Raw genomic sequence first — 27794 nt, 5'->3', positions numbered from 1 at the left:
TCCCGAGTTAGCGAAGTAGCTCACGGAAACAGACGAAAGAATAGCTCAATCCACCCACATATAAATGTATATACGAACACGTCCATACACGCACATATACATACCAATACATTTCAACGTATACATATATACACATACAAAGAAATATACATATATGCACATGTACATAATTCATACTTGCTGTTCTTATTCATTCCCGTCGCCATCCCGCCACACATGAAGTGACAACCCCTTCCCCTCGCACGCACACGAGGTAGCACTGGGAAAAGACAACAAAGGCCACATTCGTTCACGCTCAGTCTCTGTCATGTATAATGCACCGACACGACAGCTCCTTTTCTACATCCAGGCCCCCCAAAACATTCTATGGTTTACTCCAGATGCTTAACATTCCCTGGTTCAATCCATTGACAGCACGTCGACCCCGGTATACCACATCGTTCCAATGCACTCTATTCCTTGCAAGTCTTTCACCCTCCTGCATGTTCAGACCCCGATCGCTCAAAATCTTTTTCACTCCATCCTTCCACCTCCAATTTGGTCTCCCACTTCTCGTTCCCTCCACCTCTGACACATATATCCTTTTTGTCAATCTTTCCTCACTCATTTTCTCTATGTGACCAAACCATTTCAAAACACCCTCTTCTGCTCTCTCAAGTACACTTTTTTATTACCACACACTCTCTTACCCTTTCATTACATACTCGATCAAACCACCTCACACCACATATTGTCCTCAAACATTTCATTTCCAACACATCCACCCTCCTCCGCACAACCGTATCTATAGCCCAAGCCTCGCAACCATATAAATTTGTTGGAACCACTATTCCTTCAAACATACTCATTTTTGCTTTCTGAGATAATGTTCTCAACTTCCACACATTTTTCAACGCTCCCAAAACTTTTGCCACCTCCCTAACACTGTGACTCAATTCCACTTCCATGGTTCCATCCGCTGCCAAATCCACTCTCAGATATCTAAAACACTTCACTTCCTCCAGTTTTTCTCCATTCAAACTTACCTCCCAGTTGACTTTTCCCTCAACCCTACTGTACCGAATAACCTTACTCTTATTCACATGTACTCTCTGTTTTCTTCTTTCACACACTTTACTAAACTCCGTCACTAGCTTCAGCAGTTTCTCACCCGAATCAGCCACCAGCGCTGTATCATCAGCGAACAGCAACTAACTCACTTCCCAAGCTCTCTCTTCTACAACAGACTCTCTCCAAAAGTCTTCCATTCGCCTCCCTAACAACCCCATCCATAAACAAATTAAACAGCCATGGAAACATCACGCACCCCTGCCGCAAACCTCCATTCACTGAGAATCATTCAATTTCCTCTCTCCCTACTTGTACACATACCTTACATCCTCGATAAAAACTTTTCACTGCTTCTAGTAACTTGCCTCCCACACCATATATTCTTAATACCTTCCACAGAGCATCTCTATCAACTCTGTCGTATGCCTTCTCCAGGTCCATAAATGCTACAGACAAGTCCATTTGTTTTCCTAAGTATTTCTCACTTACATTCTTCAAAGCAAACACCTGATCCACACACCCTCTACCACTTCTGAAACCACACTGCTCTTCCCCAATCTGATGCTCTGTACATGCCTTCACTCTCTCAATCAATACCCTCCCATATAATTTCCCAGGAATACTCAACAAACGTATATCTCTGTAATTTGAACACTCACCTTTATCCCCTTTGCCTTTGTACAATGGCACTATGCATGCCTTCCGCCAATCCTCAGGCACTTCACCATGAGTCATACATACATTAGATATCCTTACCAATCAGTCAACAACACAGTCACCCCCTTTTGAATAAATTCCACTGCAATACTCTCTCATCCCAACTCTCATTTGCCCTCTTTTTCACCTATTGCACCTTTCTCTTGACCTCCTGCCTCTTTCTTTTATACATCTCCCAGTCATTGCATTATTCCCCTGGAAAAATCGTCCATATGCCTGTTTCTTCTCTTTCACTAATAATCTTACTTCTTCATCCCACCAGTGACTACCCTTTCTAATCTGCCCACCTCCCACGCTTCTCATGCGAAGTGCACTTTCGTGTAATAAGCACATCATCAGGGGAGACACAAGAGAAAAATAAAACAGTCAGTTAATATACAACGAAGAGACGTAGCTAGGACGCCATGGTGAACATGTGGATTCGGTTCATTCTACATGACAGCTAGAGACTGAGTGTGAACGAATGTGGCCTTTGTTGTCTTTTTCTAATGCTACCTGGCTCGCATGCGGGAAGGGGGTATCATTTCATGTGTGACGGGGTGGCGACGTGAATGAATAAAGGCAGCAAGTATGAATTATGTACATGTGTCTGTATGTATATGTCTGTGTATACGTTGAAATGTATAGATATGTATATGTGCGTGTATGTATACACATGTGTATGTGGGTGGGTTGGGCCATTCTTTCGTCTGTTTCCTTGCGGTACCTCGCTAACGCGGGAGACAGCGACAAAGTATAATAAGTAAATAGATATATGATATATATATTTCTTTCTTGTCCAATCACGTGCTTTCCTCACGTTCACCCTCATGTACGTGCTGAGCTTCACATCTTACCGTCAACGTGAAGTTAACGTGATTCCTGCGATTATATCGACTATGATGTTTTACTATGCTTCTCTTGTAACGCTTATTACCACCAGTTCCGATATATTCTTATATGAACCTAATATGCGAGGTAATCATTATATCGTAATATCGCACTGAACTCGCTATGCTCTATTTCCGAAAATGTATATAATGAAACGCTCGATGGTTCCTCGATAATGATTCTCAAACTGTAGTGCCGATATATTTTCTGAGAGGAAAAAATGATTCGAGCTTAACATTTCACCAATTTCTTAAAGAAATTGATCTAATTCTAATTTCTTTGCTATTTAGTTGGTTACACTCCCTCTACTTTATGAAATCATAACCAGTTCCATATTCATCACCTGTAACTTATCACTAACAACTAAATGATATACACTAGTCTTAACTACGGACACTTACTTTAATTTCTCTGTCGACTGTGACACTACGCCAGCGTTCTCTCCACCAGTAATCACTCCAGTCCGGGACCACTACATGCACTAAGGAGGACCTCGGGTAATGAAGCCGCTTCATCGTCTCAAATTTTGTTGATAGTTCACCATGAACGGACCATACTCAGTAACGTGTTCTAATTCTGTAGTCCACCGTTACTTACGACCAAATATGGTCCCTTCCAAAGCATGAAGAGTTCGTTGACCTCTGCTGGGAACTGCATTAATACCACATCCCAGCGTTGAGACGTTCGTTGTTTACCTTACCTATCATAAAAAAAGAAAACTTTTGTACCTTCTCGCTGCCTTCTTGATGTTCCCTGGTTAGTTCACAATTTCTCTATAGTATGTCCTGAAAGTCTAATACAGATTAATACGTGTTTCAGGTTTCTGGTTCCTTTACTTGTCCAAACCATAATTTCTCCAGAATGGCTTATGGTCTTCGCACTGCTCTACCGTATACAAGTTAGAATTGTGAAAAGCCTGTCCTCTCCTGCGGTGCTTCCACTCATTTATCCCAGTCTTTTGGTAGCTTCTCACACATTGTCTTTAACATCGATTTTAGTTCCCTCTGAACTTTACCACTAACTCCCTTCTATGATGACGCATTGTTAACAATCTACTCACTTCTCTCATTATCTCGGACGTAAATTGTTTACCTTAGGCAGTTAATACGTCTCTTGGTGCTCCCACTCTCGGCTATAGCCTCAACCAGTGCTTCTGCCATGGCCTGAGTATCTATGTTTTCTTCTAAAGTGACAGCCTCCTGGTGTCGGGTTTCGTGCTCTGCCACTGTTACTCTGAATCTATTACCCTTCTGAGATGCTGGCATTGTCGAATCCACATTGTATATTGTCACTTTCCGAAATGGTTCATACATCAGCCCGAGTGGTAATTTTGTTGCATCGATTTAGAGCGGAGACCTCATTACCTGGTTTACGGCAGGCTATCTTGTAACTTCGTGGTCGCTAGAGAGGCGAAAGAAGATATCGTTGATCACAGAAAACATCTAGAGATGGATACCCTCTTGTCCGGTCAGTGTGGTGTACACGTCTTCGCTCACCGACTATCAAATAATCCTGAGTTCGATCCTTATGAGTGAACTGCCTGAAATCGATTTCATGCGTCAGCACACGTTCTAAAATTTTAAGTGCCTTGGACCGCTGTAGATCGAAAACATACCCTCGTGGTTGAAATATAGGTAAAAGTTCTCCTTGACCACAGAAAACATGGTCTATGATAGATTCTATCTGGTCAGGGTCAAGTGTCACTGAACTGTGAGGAAGGGTTACGGTTTCTATCCTTGCTTGGTTGGTGGTTAGATACATTGGTTTGGGTAGCATAAGTCTAGTAACTTGGCATGGAAATGAGTGCTGAACATGTTGAGGCGGAAATGTATTAAGATGTTTATTCAATTGTGTAGGTGTTGAGTGTTTGTGCTTACTAAACAGACAATTATTGTTCTGAGTGCACTATTTTGGGGGCTTTCTGTTTTGTTATATTTGGTTTTCAGATGGTGGAGGACCAGGCAGGTGAGGCATAGTTTAAGGTGGAGCAGATGAATTGTTTGTATAGGATGTTGAATTATTATTTTCTTTTACGAATCTGGTGGCGATGTGTTCTGAGAGCATTTAGATTGCGTTTTGCTTTTGTGTTGATATCACTGCTGTGGGGAGTGAATGTCGTGTGTGTTGTATGTGATGTCAAGAATGGTTGGTGTTTTATCAAGTGGGAGAGACTGACCATTCAAGGTGACTGGAGAGTGTGAGCTGGAATCCTATCTGTCTGGGGTTAGGACTGTGACTGAAGACCTCTGTGGAGATGCAAACGTTCTGTTTTTAGGTGATCCATTGTTCCAGTTGTGTAATGTGCTGCATGTTTGATGTTGCTCCGGTGGTGTCAAGGAGTTGTGATGGTGAGATCGTCTGCACTCCTTTGAGTAAGAAGTACTTTGACTAGATTGTACTCCCAGTGATACAGCCTCGCCGGAGCAGACTTTTCACTCACGTTGTAACCTTGAGCAGGCGGAGTCCGGTAAAACACACACGCAAATACACACACACACACACACAGACGAATATATATATATATATATATATATATATATATATATATATATATATATATATATATATATATATATATATATATATATATATATATATTTACCCTGGGATAGGGGAGAAAGAATACTTCCCACGTATTCCCTGCGTGTCGTAGAAGGCGACTAAAAGGGAACGGAGCGGGGGGCTGGAAATCCTCCCCTCTCGTTTTTTTTTTTTTAATTTTCCAAAAGAAGGAACAGAGAAGAGGGCCAGGTGAGGATATTCCCTCAAAGGCCCAGTCCTCTGTTCTTAACGCTACCTCGCTATCGCGAGAAATGGCGAATAGTATGAAAAAAAAAAAAAAAAAATATATATATATATATATATATATATATATATATATATATATATATATATATATATATCATTGAGAGGGTGAAGGCATGTACAGAGCATCAGACTGGGGAAGAGCAGTGTGGTTGCAGTAGTGGTAGAGGATGTGCGGATCAGGTGTTTGCTTTGAAGAATGTATGTGAGAAATACTTAGAAAACAAAGGCATATGATAGGGATGGTAAAGATGCTCTGTGGAAGGTATCAAGAGAATATAGTGTGGGAGGCAAGTTGCTAAAGGCAGTGAAAAGTTTTCATCGAAGATGTGAGGAATGCGTATGAGTAGCAAGAGAAGAAAGTGATTGGCTCCCAGTGAATTTCGGTTTGCGGCAGGGGTGCGTGATGTCTCCATGGTTGTTTATTTGTTTATGGATGGGGTTCTTAGGAAGGTAAATGCAAGAGTTTTGGAGAGAGGGGCAAGTATGCAGTCTGTTGTGGATGAGAGGACTTGGGAAGTGAGTCAGTTGTTCGCTGATGATACATCGCTGGTGGCTGATTCGGGTGAGAAACTTAAGAAGCTGGTGACTGAGTTTGGTAAAGTGTGTGAAAGAAGAAAACTGAGAGTAACTGTGAACAAGAGCAAAGTTATTAAGTATAGTAGAGTTGAGGGACAAGTCAGTGGAGGTAAGTTTGAATGGAGAAAAACTAGAGGAAGTGAAGTGTTTTAGATATCTGGGAGTGGAATTAACAGTGGAAGGAACCATGGAAGTAGAAGTGAGTCAGAGGGTGGGGGAGGGGGCAAAGGTTCTGGGAGCGTTGAAGAATGTGTGGAATGCGAGAACATTATCTCGGAAAGCAAAAATTGGTATGTTTGAAGGAATAGTGGTTCCAACAATGTTATATGGTTACGAGGGGTGGGCTATAGATAGGGTTGTACGGAGAAGGGTGGATGTGTTGGAAATGAGATGTTTGAGGACAATATATGTTGTGAGATGGTTTGATCGAGTAAGTAATGAAAGGGTAAGAGAGATGTGTGGTAATAAAAAGTGTGGTTGAGACAGCAGAAGAGGGTATCTTGAAATGGTTTGGACACATGGAGAAAATGAGTGAGGAAAGACTGACAAACAGGATATATGAGTCAGAGATGGAGGGGACGAGGATTAGTGGGAGACCAAATTGGAGGTGGAAGAAGGGAGTGAAAAAGATTTTGAGCGATCGTGGTCTGAACATGCAGGAGGGTGAAAGGCGTGCAAGGAATAGAGTGAATTGGAACGATGTGGTATACCGGGGTCGACGTGCTGTCAATGGATTGAACCAGGGAATGTGAAGTGTCTGGGGTAAACCATGGAAAGTTTTATGGGGCCTGGATGTAGAAAGGGAGATGTGGTTTCGGTGCATTATACATGACAAGTAGAGACTGAGTGCGAACGAATGTGGCCTTTGTTGTTTCCCAGTGCTACCTCGCGCGCGTGCGGGTGGAGGGGGGTGCCATTTCATATGTGGCGGGGTGGCGACGGGATTGAATAAAGGCAGCAAGTATGATACATATACATGTATATATAGGTCTGTGTATGTAAATATGTGTATACATTGAAATGTATAGGTATGTATATGTGCGTGTGTGGGCGTGTATGTATATACATGTGTATGTGGGTGGGTTGGGCCATTTTTTCGTCTGTTTCCTTGCATTACCTCGCTAATGCGGGAGACAGCGAAAAAGTATAAGAAAATAATAAATTAAAAAAGAAAATAATATATTTAGAAAATAATATATTTATAATATATATACCAAATAATATATTTGGTATATATGATGGATGATTATTGGTGCATATTCACCTGGGCATGAGAAGAAAGATCATGAGAGGCAAGTGTTTTGGGAGCAGCTGAGTGAGTGTGTTAGTACTTTTGATGCACGAGACCGGGTTATAGTGATGAGTGATTTGAATGCAAAGGTGAGTAATGTGGCAGTTGATGGATTGATTGGTGTACATGTGGTGTTCAGTGTTGTAAATGGAAACGGTGAAGAGCTTGTAGATTTATGTGCTAAAAAAGGACTGGTGACTGGGAATACCTGGTTTAAAAGATAGATATACATAAGTATAGGTATGTAGGTAGGAGAGATGGCTAGAGACCGTTATTGGATTACGTATTAATTGGTAGGCGCGCGAAAGAGAGACTTTTGGATGTTAATGTGTTGAGAGGTGCAAGTGGAGGAATGTCTATTCATTATCTTGTGGAGGCGAAGGTGAAGATTTGTAGAGGTTTTCAGAAAAGAAGAGAGAATGTTGGGGTGAAGAGAGTGGTGAGAGTAAGTGAGCTTGGGAAGGAGACTTGTGTGAGGAAGTATCAGGAGAGACTACGTACAGAATGGAAAAAGTTGAGAACAAAGGACGTAAGAGGAGTGGGGGATGGAATGGGATGTATTTAGGGAAGCAGTGATGGCTTGCGCAAAAGATGCTTGTGTCAAGAGAAGCGTGGGAGTTGGGCAGATTAGAAAGGGTAATGAGTGGTGGGATGAAGAAGTAAGAGTATTAGTGAAAGAGAAGAGAGAGAGGCATTTGGACGATTTTTTGCAGGGAAGTAATGCAAATGAGTGGAAGATGTATAAAAGAAAGAGGCAGGAGGTCAATAGAAAGGTGCAAGAGGCGAAAAAGAGGGCAAATGAGAGTTGGGGGTGAGAGAGTATCACTAAATTTTAGGGAAAATAAAAAGATATTCTGGAAGGAGGTAAATAAAGTGCGTAAGACAAGGGAACAAATGCGAACATCAGTGAAGGGGGCTAATAGGGAGGTGATAGCAAGTAGTGGTGATGTGAGAAGGAGATGAAGTGAGTATTTTGAAGGTTTGTTGAATGTGTTTGATGATAGAGTGGCAGATATAGGGTGTTTTGGTCGAGGTGGTGTGCAAAGTGAGAGGGTTAGGGAGAATGATTTGGTAAACAGAGAAGAGGTAGTAAAACTTTGCGGAAGATGCAAGCCGGCAAGGTAGTGGGTTTGGATGGTATTGCAGTGGAATTTATCAAAAAATGGGGTGACTGTATTGTTGACTGGTTGGTAAGGTTATTTGATGTACGTATGACTCATGTTGAGGTGCCTGAAGACTGGCGGAATGCTTTCATAGTGCCATTGTACAATGGCAAAGGGGGTAAGAGTGAGTGCTCAAATTACAGAGGTATAGGTTTGTTGAGTATTCCTGGGAAATTATATGAGAGGGTATTGATTGAGAGGGTAAAGGCATGAACAGATTATCAGATTGGGGAAGAGCAGTGTTGCTTCAGAAGTGGTAGAGGATGTGTGGATCAGGTGTTTGCTTTGAACAATATATGTGAGAAATATCTAGAAAAGCAAATGGATTTGGATATAGCATTTATGGATATGGAGAAGGAATATGATAGAGTTAACAGAGATGCTCTGTGGAAGGTATTGAGAATATATGGTGTGGGAGGTAAGTTGTTAGAAGCAGTGAAAAGTTTTTATTGAGTATGTAAGGCATGTGTACGTGTATGAAGAGAGGAAAGTGATTGGTTCTCAGTGAATGTAGGTTTGCGGCAGGGGTGCGTGATGTCTCCATGGTTGTTTAATTTGTTTATGGATGGGGTTGTTAGGGAGGTGAATGCAAGAGTTTTGGAAAGAGGGGCAAGTATGCAGTCTGTTGTGGATGAGAGAGCTTGGGAAGTGAGTTAGTTGCTGTTCGCTGATGATACAGCGCTGGTGGATGATTCGGGTGAGAAACTGCAGAAGCTGGTGACTGAGTTTGTTAAAGTGTGTGAGAGAAGAAAGCTGAGAGTAAATGTGAATAAGAGCAAGGGTATTAGGTAGAGTAAGGTTAAGGGACAAGTCAACTGGGAGGTAAGTTTGAATGGAGAAAAATTGGAGGAAGTGAAGTGTTTTAGATATCTCGGAGGGTATTTGGCAGTGGATGGAACAATGGAAGCGGAAGTTGATCATAGGGTGGAGGAGGGGACGAAAGTTCTGGGAGCGTTGAAAAATGTGTGGAAGTCGAGAACGTTCTCTTGGCAAGCAAAAATGTGTATGTTTGAAGGAATAGTGGTTCCAACAATGTTTTATGGTTGCGAGGCGTGGGCTATAGATAGAGTTGTGCGGAGGAGGGTAGATGTGCTGGAAATGAAATGTTTGAGGACAATATGTTGTGTGAGGTGGTTTGATCGAGTATTTAATGAAAGGGTAAGAGAGATGTGTGGTAATAAAAAAGTGTGGTTGAGAGAGCAGAAGAGGGTGTTTTGAAATGGTTTGGTCACATGGAGAGAATGAGTGAGGAAATATTGACAAAGAGGATATATGTGTCAGAGGTGGAGGGAACGAGAAGCGGAAGACTAAATTGGAGTTGGAAAGATGGAGTTAAAACGATTTTGAGTGATCGGGGCCTAAACATGCAGGAGGGTGGAAGGCATGCAAGGAATAGAGTGAATTGGAACGATGTGGTATACCGGGGTCGATGTGCTGTCAGTGGATTGAACTAGGGCATGTGAAGCGTCTGGGGTAAACCATGGAAAGTTTTTTGGGGCCTGGATGTGGAAAGGGAGCTGTGGTTTCGGTGCATTATACATGACAGCTAGAGACTGAGTGCGAACGAATGTGGCCTTTTTTGTCTTTTCCTAGCGCTACCTAGCGCACATGCAGGGGGAGGAACTTTTCATTTCAAGTGTGGCGGGGTTGCGACGGGAATGAATAAGGACCGACAGTATGAATTATGTACATGTGTATATATGTATATGTGTGTGTATATATATATATATATATATATATATATATATATATATATATATATATATATATATATATATATGTATATTTCTGTGTGTGTATATATATGTATACGTTGAGATGTATAGGTATGTATATGTGCGTGTGTGGCAGTGTATGTATATAGACGTGTATGTGGGTGTGTTGGGCCGTTCTTTCGTCTGTTTCCTTGCGCTACTTCGCTAACGCGGGAGATAGCGACAAAGTGTAATAAATAAAATAAATAGATGAACAAATATATATATATATATATATATATATATATATATATATATATATATATATATATATATATATATATATATATATATATATATATATATATATATATATATATATCACAAAAGGACACATTGTTTAGAATATGCAGGTAGGCATAAAAAATGAAAAGTGATGATTCGAACACTTTCTTGATAATTCACTTTGTTAGGAATATATCTGACCTTCTGATGATGTTAGTCATCACGACAGCGCTCGAATAATCGTGTTTTATTTTCCTTGTGGCTAGCGCGCGTGTGGGTGGGAGGAGGGTTATCATTTCATGTGTGGTGGTGTGGCGACGAGAATGAATAAAAGATGTAAGGATGAATTATTCACGTTTGTATATATGCATATGTCTGTGTATTTATATATATGTATACGGTGAAGTGTATAGGTATATATATGTGCGTGTGTGGATGTGTATGTATACACATGTGCATGTGGGTGGGTTGGGCCATTCTTTCGTCTGTTTCCTTGCGCTACCTCGCTCACGCGGGAGACAACGACAAAGTATAATGATATAATGATGATATATATATATATATATATATATATATATATATATATATATATATATATATATATATATGGTAGAGGATGTGTGGATCAGGTGTTTGCTTTGAAGAATGTATGTGAGAAATACTTAGAAAAGCAAATGGATTTGTATGTAGCATTTATGGATCTGGAGAAGGCATATGATAGAGTTGATAGAGATGCTCTGTGGGAGGTATTAATAATATATGGTGTGGGAGGAAAGTTGTTAGAAGCAGTGAAAAGTTTTTATCGAGGATGTAAGGCATGTGTACGTGTAGGAAGAGAGGAAAGTGATTGGTTCTCAGTGAATGTAGGTTTGCGGCAGGGGTGTGTGATGTCTCCATGGTTGTTTAATTTGTTTATGGATGGGGTTGTTAGGGAGGTAAATGCAAGAGTTTTGGAAAGAGGGGCAAGTATGAAGTCTGTTGGGGATGAGAGAGCTTGGGAAGTGAGTCAGTTGTTCGCTGATGATACAGCGCTGGTGGCTGATTCATGTGAGAAACTGCAGAAGCTGGTGACTGAGTTTGGTAAAGTGTGTGGAAGAAGAAAGTTAAGAGTAAATGTGAATAAGAGCAAGGTTATTAGGTACAGTAGGGTTGAGGGTCAAGTCAATTGGGAGGTGAGTTTGAATGGAGAAAAACTGGAGGAAGTGAAGTGTTTTAGATATCTGGGAGTGGATCTGGCAGCGGATGGAACCATGGAAGCGGAAGTGGATCATAGGGTGGGGGAGGGGGCAAAAATTCTGGGGGCCTTGAAGAATGTGTGGAAGTCGAGAACATTATCTCGGAAAGCAAAAATGGGTATGTTTGAAGGAATAGTGGTTCCAACAATGTTGTATGGTTGCGAGGCGTGGGCTATGGATAGAGTTGTGCGCAGGAGGATGGATGTGCTGGAAATGAGATGTTTGAGGACAATGTGTGGTGTGAGGTGGTTTGATCGAGTGAGTAACGTAAGGGTAAGAGAGATGTGTGGAAATAAAAAGAGCGTGGTTGAGAGAGCAGAAGAGGGTGTTTTGAAGTGGTTTGGGCACATGGAGAGAATGAGTGAGGAAAGATTGACCAAGAGGATATATGTGTCGGAGGTGGAGGGAACGAGGAGAAGAGGGAGACCAAATTGGAGGTGGAAAGATGGAGTGAAAAAGATTTTGTGTGATCGGGGCCTGAACATGCAGGAGGGTGAAAGGAGGGCAAGGAATAGAGTGAATTGGAGCGATGTGGTATACCAGGGTTGACGTGCTGTCAGTGGATTGAATCAAGGCATGTGAAGCGTCTGGGGTAAACCATGGAAAGCTGTGTAGGTATGTATATTTGCGTGTGTGGACGTATGTATATACATGTGTATGGGGGGGGTTGGGCCATTTCTTTCGTCTGTTTCCTTGCGCTACCTCGCAAACGCGGGAGACAGCGACAAAGTATAATAAAAAAAATAAATATATAATATATGTATATATATATATATATATGTATATATATATATATATATATATATATATATATATATATATATATATATATATATATATATATATATATATATATATGATATATTAATATATATATTGGCTGTTCATGACATTAGTATTGATCAATTAGAAATTGCTTTCGTGTTAAGCGATCGTTAGAGTAAGGTTGTTGAAGGTCAGGCGGGGTTCGACTCGGTAACCTCACTGGAGAAGTAAACAGTAGCCAATATACGTTCGGGGAGGGAGGACTGGGAGTGGTGAAGGTGTTGCTGGTGGTGATGGTGTGTGATGTTGTAATTGTTACTGGTGATGGTGTTGGTGATGTTAGTTTTACAGGTGACGTTTGTGTTGATGGAATGTTGATGTTGATGTTAGAGATTATGATGATAATTTTGATGGTGTTAACGATTGTGATGATTTTTTTCGGGGTTTGTATTGCTGGTTATGGTTGTGGTTATGAAGGTAATATTAGTGACTTGGGTAATGTTGATGGTAAATATAATGGTAACAATGATGATTTGGTTGATGTTGGTGATGATGGAACTTTGGTGGTGGTGATGTTGTCATTGAAGAGAATGTTGATGGTGGTGAGTTTGATGGATATGATTACATTAATAGCCATGGTAATGACTGTTGGCATTGTGATGGTGTTGATGCTGAAATGGTTAACGTAACCAGTATTAGTGTTAGCAGTGTTGTTATCAATGGTAATGGTGTAAGTGTTGGAGTTTCATGTAACAGTGGAAATGCTATTGGTAATGGAAGTGTTGGTGATGAAACTCATGTTGGTGATGATAGAATTGTTGGTGATGATGGTGATCAGGTGGTGTGAGGTGCCATCAGTCATACATACAGTACAGGTCGTTGTTCTCTTCATCATCAACAGAATGACCTCAAGCCAGACCATATCACCGTCGTGAGGTAAATCCTAACATACATGATGTGTAGGTTCCTCCCTCATGGTGTTTGCACCTATACACTGCACACGTCAGGGTCGCCGGCGTCATGGAAGTAAAAGGCCAGTTACCATTGTAAGTTGTAGAATAAAATCACCTCCACCACAACCACCACAACCACTAGTGGTTGTGGTGGTGGGGCTGGCAGTGGTTGTGGCGATTGTGGTGGTGATGGTAGTGGTATTGAGGGTAGTGTTGATGGTTGTGGTGGTAGTGTTGGTGATGGTGATATTGGTCATTATGATGCTGATGGTAATTGTAGCGATGTGTGGGGTTATGATAGTGGTAGCTGTAGTAGTGGGTGTGGTTATGGCGGTGGTAGCTGTAGTGGTGGTTGTGGTTATGACAGTGGTAGTTGTAGTGGTGGGTGTGGTTATGACAGTGGTAGTTACAGTGGTGGGTGTGGTTATGGCAGTGGTGGTGGTCTTGATAGTAGATGGTGTGCCGACCCCTTCCCAGCCAGATATGTTCTATGTCATCTACCCACTAACAACGCACATCTATTTACCCATCCACACTCATCTACCTACCCACACACATCTACTAACCCACATAAATCTACCCATCCACACTCATCTACCCACCCACACACATCTTCCCACCCACACATATATATATACCCACCCACGCACATTTTACTCACCCACACACATCTACTCACCCAAACACATCTATCCACCCACACACATCTTCCCATCCACAAACATATCTACCCACCCACGCACATCTACTCACCCACACACATCTACTCACCCAAACACATCTATCCACCCCCACACATCTTCCCATCCACAAACATATCTACCCACCCACGCACATCTACTCACCCACACACATCTACTCACCCAAACACATCTACCCACCCACACACATCTAACCATCCACACTCATCTACCTACCCACACACATCTACCTACCCACAGATCTACTCACCCACACATACAGTCACCTTGACATCCAGCATTCCACAAGTCACTGCTCCATTTTCTGTATTGATTTCATCGTCTATATGGCGATCGCTCTAACCCAGGAGGAGCCGAGGTGGCCGGGGGTGAGGGAGCCAGGCAGGGTCGTGGAACTCGTACATCATTACTGGCTCGTGGACACTGAGGTGAGGAATCTAGTAACACTGGGTCACTTGCTGGGGAGAGGGGAGGAGTTACAGCTGTTGCCGTCAATAACCTGAAATTCAATTGTTCATCGTAGGAGAAGTTTGAACGGTGCCAGTGTTCACTGTTATGTGAACATTGTTAGATGACGGTGCCAGTGTTCACTGTTACGTGATGAGTGTTGTTTGTCTTGACTGACAAGGGGAAGGAGGTCAGCACCAGTCCAAGTGTGTCTGACACTGTAATGTTAACCATGGTGATGGAATACTTTCCTTCTGGTAAATCTGTCAGCCATTCTACCTTCTTCTTAGTGCTTTCGTTTATCTGAATCTTCTTTCAGATGTTTTCTGTTCCTCTTACCATATTGTATAGTACCGACTGCATGTATTCAAATGCTCTTTAGTCGCGACTGGCTCCTGTGTCGTCTATAAACCTGTCCCTTGTTAACGCCTCTATCTACTTCGGTCTTTTTTATCTTAAGTTTCTTTTCTATCTCCCTCTGTCTCTGTCCACCGCCTCGACACACCTGTGTGTGTGTGTGTGTGTGTGTGTGTGTGTGTGTGTGTGTGTGTGCGTGTGTGCAATTTGTAAGTACCCATTTGTAATATGCTGGAAGATTGCTTTACGCTCGCGGGTTCTCATTCTTTGAAATTTCTCTGGTATCAAACAGCTTTTTTTTCATATTGCTAGCATTCACCAATTTCTTCACATACTGACATATGTCTTACTGTAAAAATGTTTCTTAACTTCTTTATTACAAGTTTCTTACTCAGTTTCCTGTTATGGCATTAGGTTGTTCTCTCTATGGTTTCTTTCCTTTATCATCGTGCTGGCAAATCTCCCAATGGTTCATTTCTCTTATCTTAAGAACCATTTCTACTGATCTCTTCTAGTCCTATTCTTTCGTTGTCGTGAATAGTTTGTTCAACATTTCCTTATTGATAAACTATAATGCTTTTTTTTTCAGTATTTGTCAGCAACGTGTCTGGCTCCCTGGCAATTCACCTGAGGTGTTGTCCTGGTGAGATGTTAGGGATAATGCGCAAATTCCTTTGGGTTTTTCCTGCGTGATTATATTCATGACGAAACCATTGCTTTCACATGCGTTCAAGTCTTATGATTTTGCGTTTACTTGGGTTAAGCTTCATTAAATATATATTAGATAAGCTTTAGGGCTATTCAAGTCCTTCAATAAGCTGATACAATTTTCTTTTTTCCTTTCATTCATTATCTTCCTGGTAAGTTTTATCCTAAGACAATGAAAGAGGAGAAAAATGAGAGAGTTAAGCCCTTGATTGCTCTACTCAATAATTCACTTGCTACATGGAATCTTCCACGTGAATGGCAGTTTGCCAATGTATCCCGATATTCAAAAATAATGTCATTCCCCGAAAATTATCGTCCAATCAGCTTAACGTCAGTGCTTGGAAAACATTTTTTTCTTTTTTGTTTGCTGAGGCGGCACAGACAGCTGAGGGCCTGATCAAGGCCATCCCATTAACTCTGGGGTTTCAGTGCATTACACATGACAGCTAGAAACTGAGTGTGAAAGAATGTGGCCTTTTTTGTCCCTTCCTGGCGCTACCTCGCTGGTGATGGTGGCGGTGGGGAGTGGGTGGCTGGGGGTGGGGTTCGAGTTTGGGGGTAGGGGATTTCATGCGTGACAGGATAGCGATGGAAATGGATGGAGGCAACAAGTATGAATATGTACATGTGCATATATGTTTATGTCTGTGTATGTATATGTATGTATACGTTCAAATGCATATGCATGTATATGTGCGTGTATAGGCGTTTATGGATATACATGTGTATATGGGTGGGTTGGGCCATTCCTCGTGTGCTGCCTCGTTGAGGCGTAATGAATCAAAACCACAGCTCCCCTTCCACATCTAGGCCTCATCGAGGATGTAAGGCATGTGTACGTGTAGGAAGAGAGGAAAGTGATTGGTTCTCAGTGAATGTTGGTTTGCGGCAGGGGTGTGTGAAGTCTCCATGGTTGTTTAATTTGTTTATGGATGGGGTTGTTAGGGAGGTGAATGCAAGAGTTTTGGAAAGAGGGGCAAGTATGCAGAATGTTGTGTGTGTGAGAGCTTGGGAAGTCAGTCAGTTGCTGTTCGCTGATGATACAGCTCTGGTGGCTGATTCATGTGAGAAACTGCAGAAGCTGGTGACTGAGTTTGTTAAAGTGTGTGAAAGAAGAAAGAGAGTAAATGTGAACAAGAGCAAGGTTATTTGGTACAGTAGGGTTGTGGGACAAGACAATTGGGAGGTAAGTTTGAATGGAGAAAAACTGGAGGAAGTGAAGTGTTTTAGATATCTGGGAGTCGATTTGGCAGCGGATGGAACCATGGAAGCGGAAGTGAATCATAGGGTGGGGAAGGGGGTGAAGGTTCTGGGAGCGTTGAAGAATGTGTGGAAGTCGAGAACATTATCTCGGAAAGCAAAAATGGTTATGTTTGAGGGAATAGTGGTTCCAACAATGTTATATGGTTGCGAGGCGTGGGCTATAGATAGAGCTGTGCGGAGGGTGGATGTGCTGGAAATGAGATGTTTGAGGACAGTATGTGGTGTGAGGTTGTTTGATCGAGTAAGTAATAATAGGTTAAGAGATATGTGTGGTAATAAAAAGAGTTTGGTTGAGAAAGCAGAGGAGGGTGTTTTGAAGTGGTTTGGTCATATGGAGAGATTGAGTGAGGAAAGATTGACCAAGAGGATATATGTGTCAGAGGTGGAGGGAACGAGGAGAAGTGGGAGACCCAATTGGAGGTGGAAATATGAAGTGAAAAAGATTTTGAGTGATCGGGGCCTGAACATGCAGGAGGGTGGAAGGCATGCAAGGAATAGAGTGAATTGGAACAATGTGGTATACCGGGGTCGACGTGCTGTTAATGGACTGAACCAGGGCATGTGAAGCGTCTAGGGTAAACCATTGAAAGGTCTGTGGGGCCTGGATGTGGAAAGAGAGCTGTGGTTTCGGTGCGTTATGCATGACAGCTAGAGACTGAGTGTGAACGAATGTGGCCTTGTTGTCTTTTTCTAGCTCTACTTCGCACGCGCGGAGTGTAGGGGGTGCCATGTCATATGTCACATATATCCTCTTCGTCAATCTCTCTCACTCATTCTCTCCATGTGACCAAACCATTTCAATACTCTCTCTTCTCCACTCTCACCCGCACTCCTTTTATCACCACACATCTCTTTTACCCTTTCATTACTCACTGGATCAAACCACCTCACACCACGTATTGTCCTCAAACATCTCATTTCCAACACATCCACCCTCCTCCGCACGACTCTATCTATAGCCCACGCCTCGCACCCATATAACATTGTCGGAACCACTATTCCTTCAAACATACACATTTTTGCTTTCCGAGATAACGTTCTTGCCTTCCACACATTTTTGAACGCTCCCAGAACTTTCGCCACCTCCCCCACGCTATGACTCACTTCTGCTTCACTGGTTCCTTCCGCTGCCAAATCCACACCCAGATATCTAAAATACTTCACTTCCTCCAGTTTTTCTCCATTCAAACCTACCTCCCAATTGGCTTGTCCCTCAACAATACTGTACCTAATAACCTTGCTCTTATTCACATTTACTCTCAGGTTTCTTCTTTCACACACTTTACCAAATTCAGTCACCAGCTTCTGCGGTTTCTCACCCGAATCAACCACCAGCGCTGTATCATCAGCCAACAACAACTGACTCACTTCCCAAGCTCTTTCATCCACAACAGACTTCATACTTGCCCCTCTTTCCAAAACTCTTGCATTCACCTCCCTAACAATCCCATCCATAAACAAATTAAACAACCATGGAGACATCACACACCCCTGCCGTAATCCAACGTTCACTGAGAACCAATCACTTTCCTCTCTTCTCACTCGTACAAATGCCTTACATCCTCGATAAAAACTTTTCACTGCTTCTAACAACTTGCCTTCTACACAATATATTCTTGATACCTTCCACAGAGCATCTCTATCAACTCTATCATATGTCTTCTCCAGATCTATAAATGCTACATACAAATCCATTTGCTTTTCTAAGTATTTCTCACATACATTCTTCAAAGCAATCACCTGATCCACACATCCTCTACCACTTCTTAAACCACACTGCTCCTCCCCAATCTGATGCTCTGTACATGCCTTCACCCTCTCAATCAATACCCTCCCATATAATTTACCAGGGAATACTCAACAAACTTATACCTCTGTAATTTGAGCACTCACTTTTATCCACTTTGCCTTTTGTACAGTAGCACTATGCAAGCATTCCGCCAGTCCTCGGGCACCTCACCATGAGTCATACATACATTAAATAACCTTACCAACCACTCAACAATACAGTCACCTCCTTTTTTTAATAAATTCCACTCCAATACCATCCAGACCCGCTGCCTTGCCGGCATTCATCTTCCGCAAAGCTTTTACTACCTCTTCTCTGTTTACCAAATCATTCTTCCTAACCCTCTCACTTTGCACACCACCTCGACCAAAACACCCTATATCTGCCACTCTATCATTAAACACATTCAACAAACCTTCAAAATACTCACTCCATCTCCTTCTCACATCACCACTACTTGTTATCACCTCCCCATTAGCCCCCTTCACTGATGTTCCCATTTGTTCCTTTGCCTTACGCACTTTATTTACCTCCTTCCAAAACATCTTTTTATTTTCCCTAAAATTTAATGATACTCTCTCACCCCAACTCTCATTTGCCCTCTTTTCACCTCTTGCAACTTTTTCTTGACCTCCTGCCTCTATCTTTTATACATCTCCCACTGATTTACATTATTTCCCTGCAAAAATCGTCCAAATGCCTCTCTCTTCTCTTTCACTAATGATCTTACTTCTTCATCCCACCACTCACTACCCTTTCTAATCTGCCCACCTCCCACGCTTCTCATGCCACAAGCATCTTTTGCGCAAGCCATCACTGCTTCCCTAAATACATCCCATTCCTCCCCCACTCCCCTTACGTCCTTTGTTCTTACCTTTTTCCATTCTGTATTCTGTCTCTCCTGGTACTTTCTCACGCAAGTCTCCTTCTCAAGCTCACTTACTCTCACCACTCCCTTCACCCTAACATTCTCTCTTCTTTTCTGAAAACCTCTACATATCTTCACCTTTGCCTCTATAAGGTAATGATCAGACATCCCTCCAGCTCACCTCTCAGCACATTAACATCCAAAAGTCTCTCTTTCACGCCCCTATCAATTAATATGTAATCCCTTAACGCTCTCTGGCCATCTCTCCTATTTACATACGTATTCTTATGTACATCTCTCTTTTCAAACCAGGTATTCCCAATCACCAGTCCTTTTTCGGTACATAAATCTGCAAGCTCTTCACCATTTCCATTTACAACACTGAACACCCCATTTACACCATTTATTTCCTCAACTGCCACATTACTCACCTTTGCATTCAAATCACCCATCACTATAACCCGGTCTCGTGCATCAAAACTACTAACACACTCAGCTGTTCCCGAAACACTTGCTTCTCATGACCTTTCTTCTCATGCCCAGGTGCATATGCACCAACAATCAGCTATTTATCTCCATCCACTTTCAGTTTTACCCATATCAATCCAGAGTTTACTTTCTTACACTCTATCACATACTCCCATCACTCCTGTTTTAGGAATAGTGCTACTCCTTCCCTTGCTCTTGTCCCCTCACTAACCCCTGACTTTACTCCAAAGACATTCCCGAACCACTCTTCCCCTTTACCCTTGAGCTTCATTTCACTCAGTGCCAAAACATCCAGGTTCCTTTCCTCAAACATACTACCTATCTCTCCTTTTTTCTCATCTTGGTTACATCCACACACACTTAGACACCCCAATCTGAGCCTTCGAGGAGGATGAGCACTCCCGCTTGACTCCTTCTTCTGTATGAGGTGGATGAATAGCTGGGTTGACAGTTGACCAACTGCCGAAGTCAGGATTCGAACCTATGTGCTCGTCCCTTGGCGGCCCCGTGAATGCGTCACGGTCATGAAGAGGACTACCCCTCAATAAACAATTTTCAGCATAGTTTTCGACGAAATCGCTGAAGTCTGAAAGATGTGTTTGATTTCTTTATGATATAATCAACATGTATGATGCTGCAAGTGAAGGAGTTGTCATCTATCTAAATTTTCAAAAAGCATTGTACGAAGTTCCACATCAACGGCTACTAACACAAGTTAAGGCACACAGTATAGATGGGCTTCTACTTTGGGGGGGTTAGGAAATTGCTTTACTAGCTATGAACAAAGAGTTGTAATTAATGGTTCAACCTCAAAATGGCTAGACATAACAAGTGGCGTGCCTCAGGGAACTGTTTTAAGACCGGTTCTCATTCTCATGTATATCAGTGATACTGATGATGGGCTGCATTGCAAAACTTCGCTGAGAAATAAATATACAAATGAACTTGAACTTCTGCACTTTAAAAATGAAATAAACAAACTGATGGACTGGGGTCATAAATTGCAAATAGATTTTGATATCGACAAGTGCAAAGATTTACAAATGGATAGTAAAAACGAAAAGGTATGCTATGTTATAAGGAAAAAGATTTGGTCGTACTTATCTCTTGTGACCTAAATTCAAATAAGCAGTAAATGGAAGCTGTAAAAAGAGCAAGCAAGATTCTCAGATTCTTTGTTGGAGTTGACTCTTCATAATTTACTGATGCGTCCCCATCTTGAATATTTTGATTAGTTTTGGTTTCCCTACTTGGATTGATATATTAAAAAGAAGGAAACAAATCCTATGAGAACCGAGTGAACGACTTGAATCTATCTAGCTTAGAAAAGAGGTGATCTAATACAGGTTTTCAAAGACTTTGATTAGCTAGTTGTAACAAGCTATTTGAGTCTTGATTCGTCTGGCTTTAATTGCAGTAATGGATACCAACTCGAGAGCAAACATTTTACCTTGAATGAGGCGAAACACTTTTTTCAGCAGGATTTTTAACATCTGAAATGATTTGCTAATTATAGTGAATAGACTCATTAAATGTTTCGCCTCAATTCTATCACTAACAATATTTTTCTCCTAAGTTACACTGACAGTTTGTTGGTCTTTTCTTTGAATTTTCTTTATAGCTTTCTACTTTTGCCGCACTAATCTGTGAGGTTTTGATATCTTCCACTATCACAAACATCCTCGGAGGGACCTAGTTATATGTTGCTGTTTCAATTCTTTTGTATTCCTTTGTAAACCTCACGACCTTGGCATCAGCTGTAATCCTATTATGGTGTGGTTCCGATCCTTTTGGTGTTTTATTTTCACAGTTCGTGAAGAACAATGGTCGTAAGACCAAGCCTGGCAGCTCCTTGGCATGAGTCCTCTGTAGAGATTATTTTCCATCGATCTAAGGAACTTTTTCCTGTTATTGCCGTCTAGAAATCCATCTTCGTTACAAACCTCCTGCTTGGTATAGTTCCATCCATCTACTCATGGCTTTTGTCTGAACACAAGAGTCTGAGATAATTGTTACACATGATCTCGATCCCTCAAACCCTTGATGTCTCTCGTTTAGGTAATTTCTCCTTTTGGAAATAAACTTCCATTTGCTTTTTGACTGCCCACTCCAGTGTCTAATAGACTACTATCGTCGGCAAGACTAGTCTGTAATTTCGTGTAATTTTTCATATTCTTCCCTGATGGATCCGACTGAGACTTAATGATACCGGTAGAAGCTGTGCTTTTGCTCTGTGGTGTTCATCCAGGTTATTGCTTCCCGATTCTAAGGTGTTACACAGGTCAAGACTAAGAGAATGAGTATTGGAGTGAAGCAAGGAAGGATATTGAGTTGAAGTATATTGAGTGGAATCGTTGTCGTAAGAGTGAATAGGTTTAGAGTTGAAAAGACGATCATTTATGGAGAAAGAAAGAGGATTAGGCGATAGATCATAAGCCTGAGGAACATTGACAGGATAAGAGGGAAAAGATCACTCCATCAGCTACAACTGCGATGGAACTACGAGAAAGGAAGCTAAGCGATATAGAATATAGAGAAGCAGAGAAGCCAAAATATAGAAATTTAGAAAGCAAAGTCTTCTGCTACACAATCTCAAATGCTTTAGAGATGTCGAAGGCCACGACAAAAGATTCATCAAAATCTCTGAGAGAGGAGGTGAGTGACACAGGAGAGATAACTTGCACCATGAAAGCCGTATTAGTGACTTCAAAAAAGGGAATGTGATTCTAATTGCTGAAGAAACACTTGAGGAGCTTCAAAGATTTTAGGGAGAAGAGAAGTCAAAGCCACAGGGCGACATTTGGAAAGGTTGAAGCTGCCTCCTTGTTTAGAGCGAGGCTACACCAAAGCATGTCTCCCAAAGAAGAGGGATAAATGATAGACAAAGACAGAATAGGAGAGCTAGAATTAGAACAAACTTAGTGACACGTCCCTTTGGAATGGAGGAGGTACGTCATCCAGACCATACACCTTACCCTCCTGTTGGTGGGAGGATACTCAGAAGAACTTGTGCTTAGAAGATTAGACGAGACGGCATAGTCTCAGTGGGAGGAAGTGAAGTGGAAGGACTATACGTGAAATCACATGGACTTAGAGGAAAATAAGTTTACAAAAAGAGCGACTTCATCAATAGAAGAGTTAGGTATAGAGTGATCAGGTCAGGGTAGAGAGGGAAAAACCAAATTGCACAAGTTACTAAGTGATGCTTTTTGGTCATGTCAACATGATAATGTGCTTGAATATGAATAACAGTTTTGGCACTTGTCTCAGGCGGATATTGAATTGGAAAGAGTTGTTAGAGAAGGGAAGAGCTACATGACCCGGTGAGTCCTTAATGCCCAGGCTTCAAAGCAAGAGCGATCAAATCATGATTCAGACGATAAGGATTAATAGTGCAAAAGACGTGGGACTCCGACCCAACCAAGATGACGTCCGCTATACGAACAGCACAGCTGGATGCATCTTAGTCCGCAAAGCACTACTGGTCCAGAGAAATATCAGTTTGAGAATTGGGCAGAGTAGAGCAATGGTTCTCCCAAGTGCTATCATACACCATTCGGACAGGTTAGGTTAGATCCAAAGTTGGTCTGACACATGATTGATGAATATCAAATCGAGCAAATGTAAAGTAATGAGTATGTGACCAAGAGAAAGCGATGGTCGATGAATAGGTAACTAACTCAGGCTCGGATGTGTGTGTGTGTGTGTGTGTGTGTCATCCCATTAAAATGCATATCTCGATTTGATGATACTTTCTCACCACAAAGAGTCGTTCAGGGAAGAAGTGTTGAGGTTATTGAGAATGTGTGATCCAGATCAAGATCACAGACCTTGTTATTTATCAACAGTCTGGCAGCTCAGTTGCTGTTGGGTTTGGCTGGGTGGTCCGTGCTGCATGCTGCTCACGTTGAAACTTTCCTCATAGTGTGCTTGACTCACACATCTTGATTATACTCACAGACATTGATATTCCGCTCTCCCTTTGACAAATGATAGACTGATCATCTCTCTCTCTCTCTCTCTCTCTCTCTCTCTCTCTCTCTCTCTCTCTCTCTCTCTCTCTCTCTCTCTCTCTCTCGGGTTCTAATGGCTTCCACTCTTGAAGTGTGGCTCTTCACTTTCATCTTTTTATCCGTTGTTTACCGTTCGTATCTCGTGTACGACTCTCCATAAATAATCTATTTCCTTCGCTCTCCAGCGCGACTGCAGCACCCGTGGAGCTCCCTGGTCCTCTTCTCTGCCCTCTTCATTCGTCGTAAAGATGGATCTGTATAAAATCTCTCCCCTTCCCCGCGATCCGCTCTGTATTCATTATTCATAATCAAATCCATCGTCCACAATGAAGTGTTTTCCTCTCTCCTTCTTTTCTTCCTCTGCATCATAGCTGTTATCCGCCGAGTCCATTGCCCTTTTCAACAGTCAAGTGTCCTCTCGCTCATTCCTCTGCACGCCTCCCTCCCTCCCTCCTCAACACACACACATACACACACACACACACACACACACACACACACACACACCTATTACAGGCTTTTCTCCTCCCTCAACCTCCTTACACCTTCCCCCCTCCTCCTGCAGACCCGTTTCTCTCTTTATCCTCTTTCCCCTCATCCCCTCCTCCTCTCCTGTCTTCCTTTGTTGTCCTCACCACCATCAAAGGCCAGCAAAAGATAGAGAGAAAATAATAAAGAAAAAGAATAATGAGGACGAACTCGTTTGTTGCTGATGTCTCCTTTCACGCTGGGGATCCAACTTATGGCTCGTAATTGCCTGCTTTAAAGTTATTTTCTTGACCTTCATGTCCAGAGGGAGTGTGGCAGAAGCACGTGTGTAGTTGGTGGAGTAAGTGTATGCAAAACTGACTCAGTGTCACGTGCATAACATCAAGCGACTCCAGGCGGCTCGTAAGAGAATGTGGACAGCCACACTCGATCGATGAACACCACCATGGCAAGACAGAGCTAGAGTGAAAGTGACACAGGGGTCGAAACCACGAAAATATATCCTGGTAAACGCCCCTCAGGGACTGTTAGAGTTGGTAGCCTGATACACTGGCCTCAGTGGCACTGTGTCTTTGCTTGGTGGTGGCAGGCAACGAGCAACGACGCTAATGTTTCCTAATGTTCAGGATTTTTCTGTTGTTACTAATGGGTCCATAACAACCCTGTGCATTCTTGCATACGTAAGCAGAGAGAAAATTGTTGCCTACACTTCATAAGTATAAGTATCATTCATACATACGCAACACAAACGTCGATGAACAAAACACTTGAATAATTATAAACTCACTGTAAAATTTTGGGAAAAAGTTTTAAACACAGTGACACGTCACAGAATTCCTCTTCCTTTTCACTGGTCTACGAACGAAAGAATCTGGTTTGCACAATATCAAAGTCTACACATGATTGCAATATACAAATGAGTTTATGTATCGTTGTAATGTGATGCTATTGTTAACCTCTCTACATCAAAACTAATTCACAGGTTAATTGTTTGTGAACATTTTGATTATGTAACGTTATCTTACTGCCTCACCTTCATCACAGCTCACCCTGTATATTCTTTTGTCTTTGCAGGACACAGCGGTGAAGAGGAAGAAGGAGAAACTGGAGAATAAAGAAGAAAAAGTGACAGATAAGTGGAGGAAGGCCCTGAGGAACACGAGGAAGGGAAGGTCGTCACACAGAACAGTAGCCACGCACAATAATCCCTGATTATTGACGTGTTGTGTCTACGCAAGAACTCCGCCTCGGGCGTCACGACCTACCACCCCCTCCAGAGGCTACGACCGATCTCGGAGGCCCCGAAGTGCCTCGGAGGTCACGACTTGCCTGAGAGGAGGGTTGAGTACTGTCGCCGAAGTCCTGCGCTACGAGCTTACCCAGCGCCGAGGATCTGTCTGCAAGGTCACACAACCTCTCTAAGGTTACAAGACGAGGGTCACAATATTTGCCTCTGGGGTCACAAGACCTATTTCCGGGGTCACACGACCTGCTCCCTTGGTCACAACCTGCCTCCTGTTTAGCGATTTACCTCGAGAAGCTACGTAGCGACACGTCGTGTCCTAGGTCATAACCTGCATCCATGGTCACACCTTGCCTCCAAGGAGGTGACGACCTCTTTCAGAAGGCCGCGACCTACCTTGACTTGACCTATGCCGCTGTCAGCGGCGAGTTTACTGTGTCCCTCATGTTCATCGTGTGAGCGGCAGCGCAAATGAATTACAAAGGTCACAAAGGGTCTTTGCCAGACCCCAGTGGGCAGATACTCAATACGTAAACTATCACAGAGTTGTTTTGTTACATAAATATCCCATTGGTTCATATGATAACGTCTTACCGAGTAGGTGCAGAAAGTGGATACATATAGTCTTAGAGTTCCAGGTGTGTTGTTATCAACAGTAAGGTGTTGTGTCAACCTGAGCCATCATGACCTTCTTCCGGGGTCGTCAGGTCTCATCCACTGAACACCTCAACCAGCCAAGATCAGTGACACTTGAAACAACGTCATCATACAACCCCGTCACTATCTCTTGCTTCAGCCTTGGTATTTCGGAATTAATCATTTCCAGGAACTAAAACTCTGGAATTAAAAAGAACGAGCTCAACATTGGCCACATCTACACGCTCGTCGATCGCTGGATTTCCCAATCAGACTCTCCAGTGATCGATGAACTTATCCCTCGCCTGCCTAAATATTGAATGACTGACTATCGTCACACTTCCTCGGAACCAGACGCTTGTGGTCATCATGACCTGGCTAGCCTGGATCACGTCCTCAACACCCAGGAACCCGCGAGGACGGCAGTCAAGCAGCGTCTCCTCCTGAGATGGTGATCGAGTAAGGCATGATCTCAGCCCCCGGAGGAAGGAAGGTCCTGTGGATCGTCCTTGCGTCACGCGTGATGCCTGGTCATCTTCGTCTTCTCCCAGAACCGTCCAAGCTCGGAGTCTGATTATCACGCAACTTAGAAAAGAAACTTAAGTGTCTTGACGTTTCAGTGTGATGCCTGAAGGAGGAATTAATTGTATCCTCTGCAGATAACACCTGCATCTCTACTGCAATAAAGAATACAAATACCATCCAGATTACGAGCATCCACTTGACTAGATATGCTTCGGAAAATGGAATTAGCGATCTGTCATGCTAATTAACGAAGCCGTTATGACTTCATACATGAGGTGTTGACTACCAGAAGAAAGAGGTAACGTGCGCCGTCTACGTTGCCATGGCGACGAGTGTAAACAATCTCGAAATGTTCGCCTTGCTGATCGGTTCACAAATAAAACGTTGATCACATCAGGTACCCTTGCTCTGCAAGGCTGGCAGAACCGACTTCATCTATAAAATTGCGTGCATAGAATCATGAGGAACAGATATGAGTCAACAAATGAAAATGTAAAAGGTAAACTGTGACAGAAAAATAGAGAAATCTCACACCGTCGCCACGGCCAAATCAGAGGTATCGGAGAGCGGCGGGCGTTCAGTGACCATGGCGAGTCTAACTCCTCTCCTCTTCACCAAACGCATGTGCCCTCCTGGCCGTGATCCTTCCAGGGATCCTGGAGTCAGCACGCCCCTCCAGGTAAGTCAAAATATCCACTCAACTATCCAGTTTGACTTCATGAAGCCAATCCTTGACCCATAACCTGTGATAAACCTTCCTATTTCCTTATATTCATCGCTGACATTAAGCAACACTCCGTCAGCATCCGGACGGAGGAGATGGATGCCGCAGTCAGGAGCAACGCTCATGTCACACACA

General features: G+C 42.5%; 1 long non-coding RNA gene across 1 annotated transcript in view; it reads left to right on the top strand.

The window, feature by feature from the left end:
- Nucleotides 1-27794, top strand: part of LOC139754472 (uncharacterized) — a 222606-nt gene that overhangs the window by 126221 nt on the left and 68591 nt on the right. The window contains exon 2 of the long non-coding RNA XR_011713892.1: nucleotides 25606-27614. This is a non-coding gene — a long non-coding RNA (uncharacterized lncRNA). The remainder of the gene's footprint in view (nucleotides 1-25605; nucleotides 27615-27794) is intronic.

This window comes from Panulirus ornatus, chromosome 17 (genome assembly GCF_036320965.1).
Source record: "Panulirus ornatus isolate Po-2019 chromosome 17, ASM3632096v1, whole genome shotgun sequence".
In the NCBI taxonomy this organism is placed as follows: Eukaryota; Metazoa; Arthropoda; class Malacostraca; order Decapoda; family Palinuridae; genus Panulirus; species Panulirus ornatus.
This window is presented reverse-complemented; position numbering and strand designations above follow the sequence as displayed.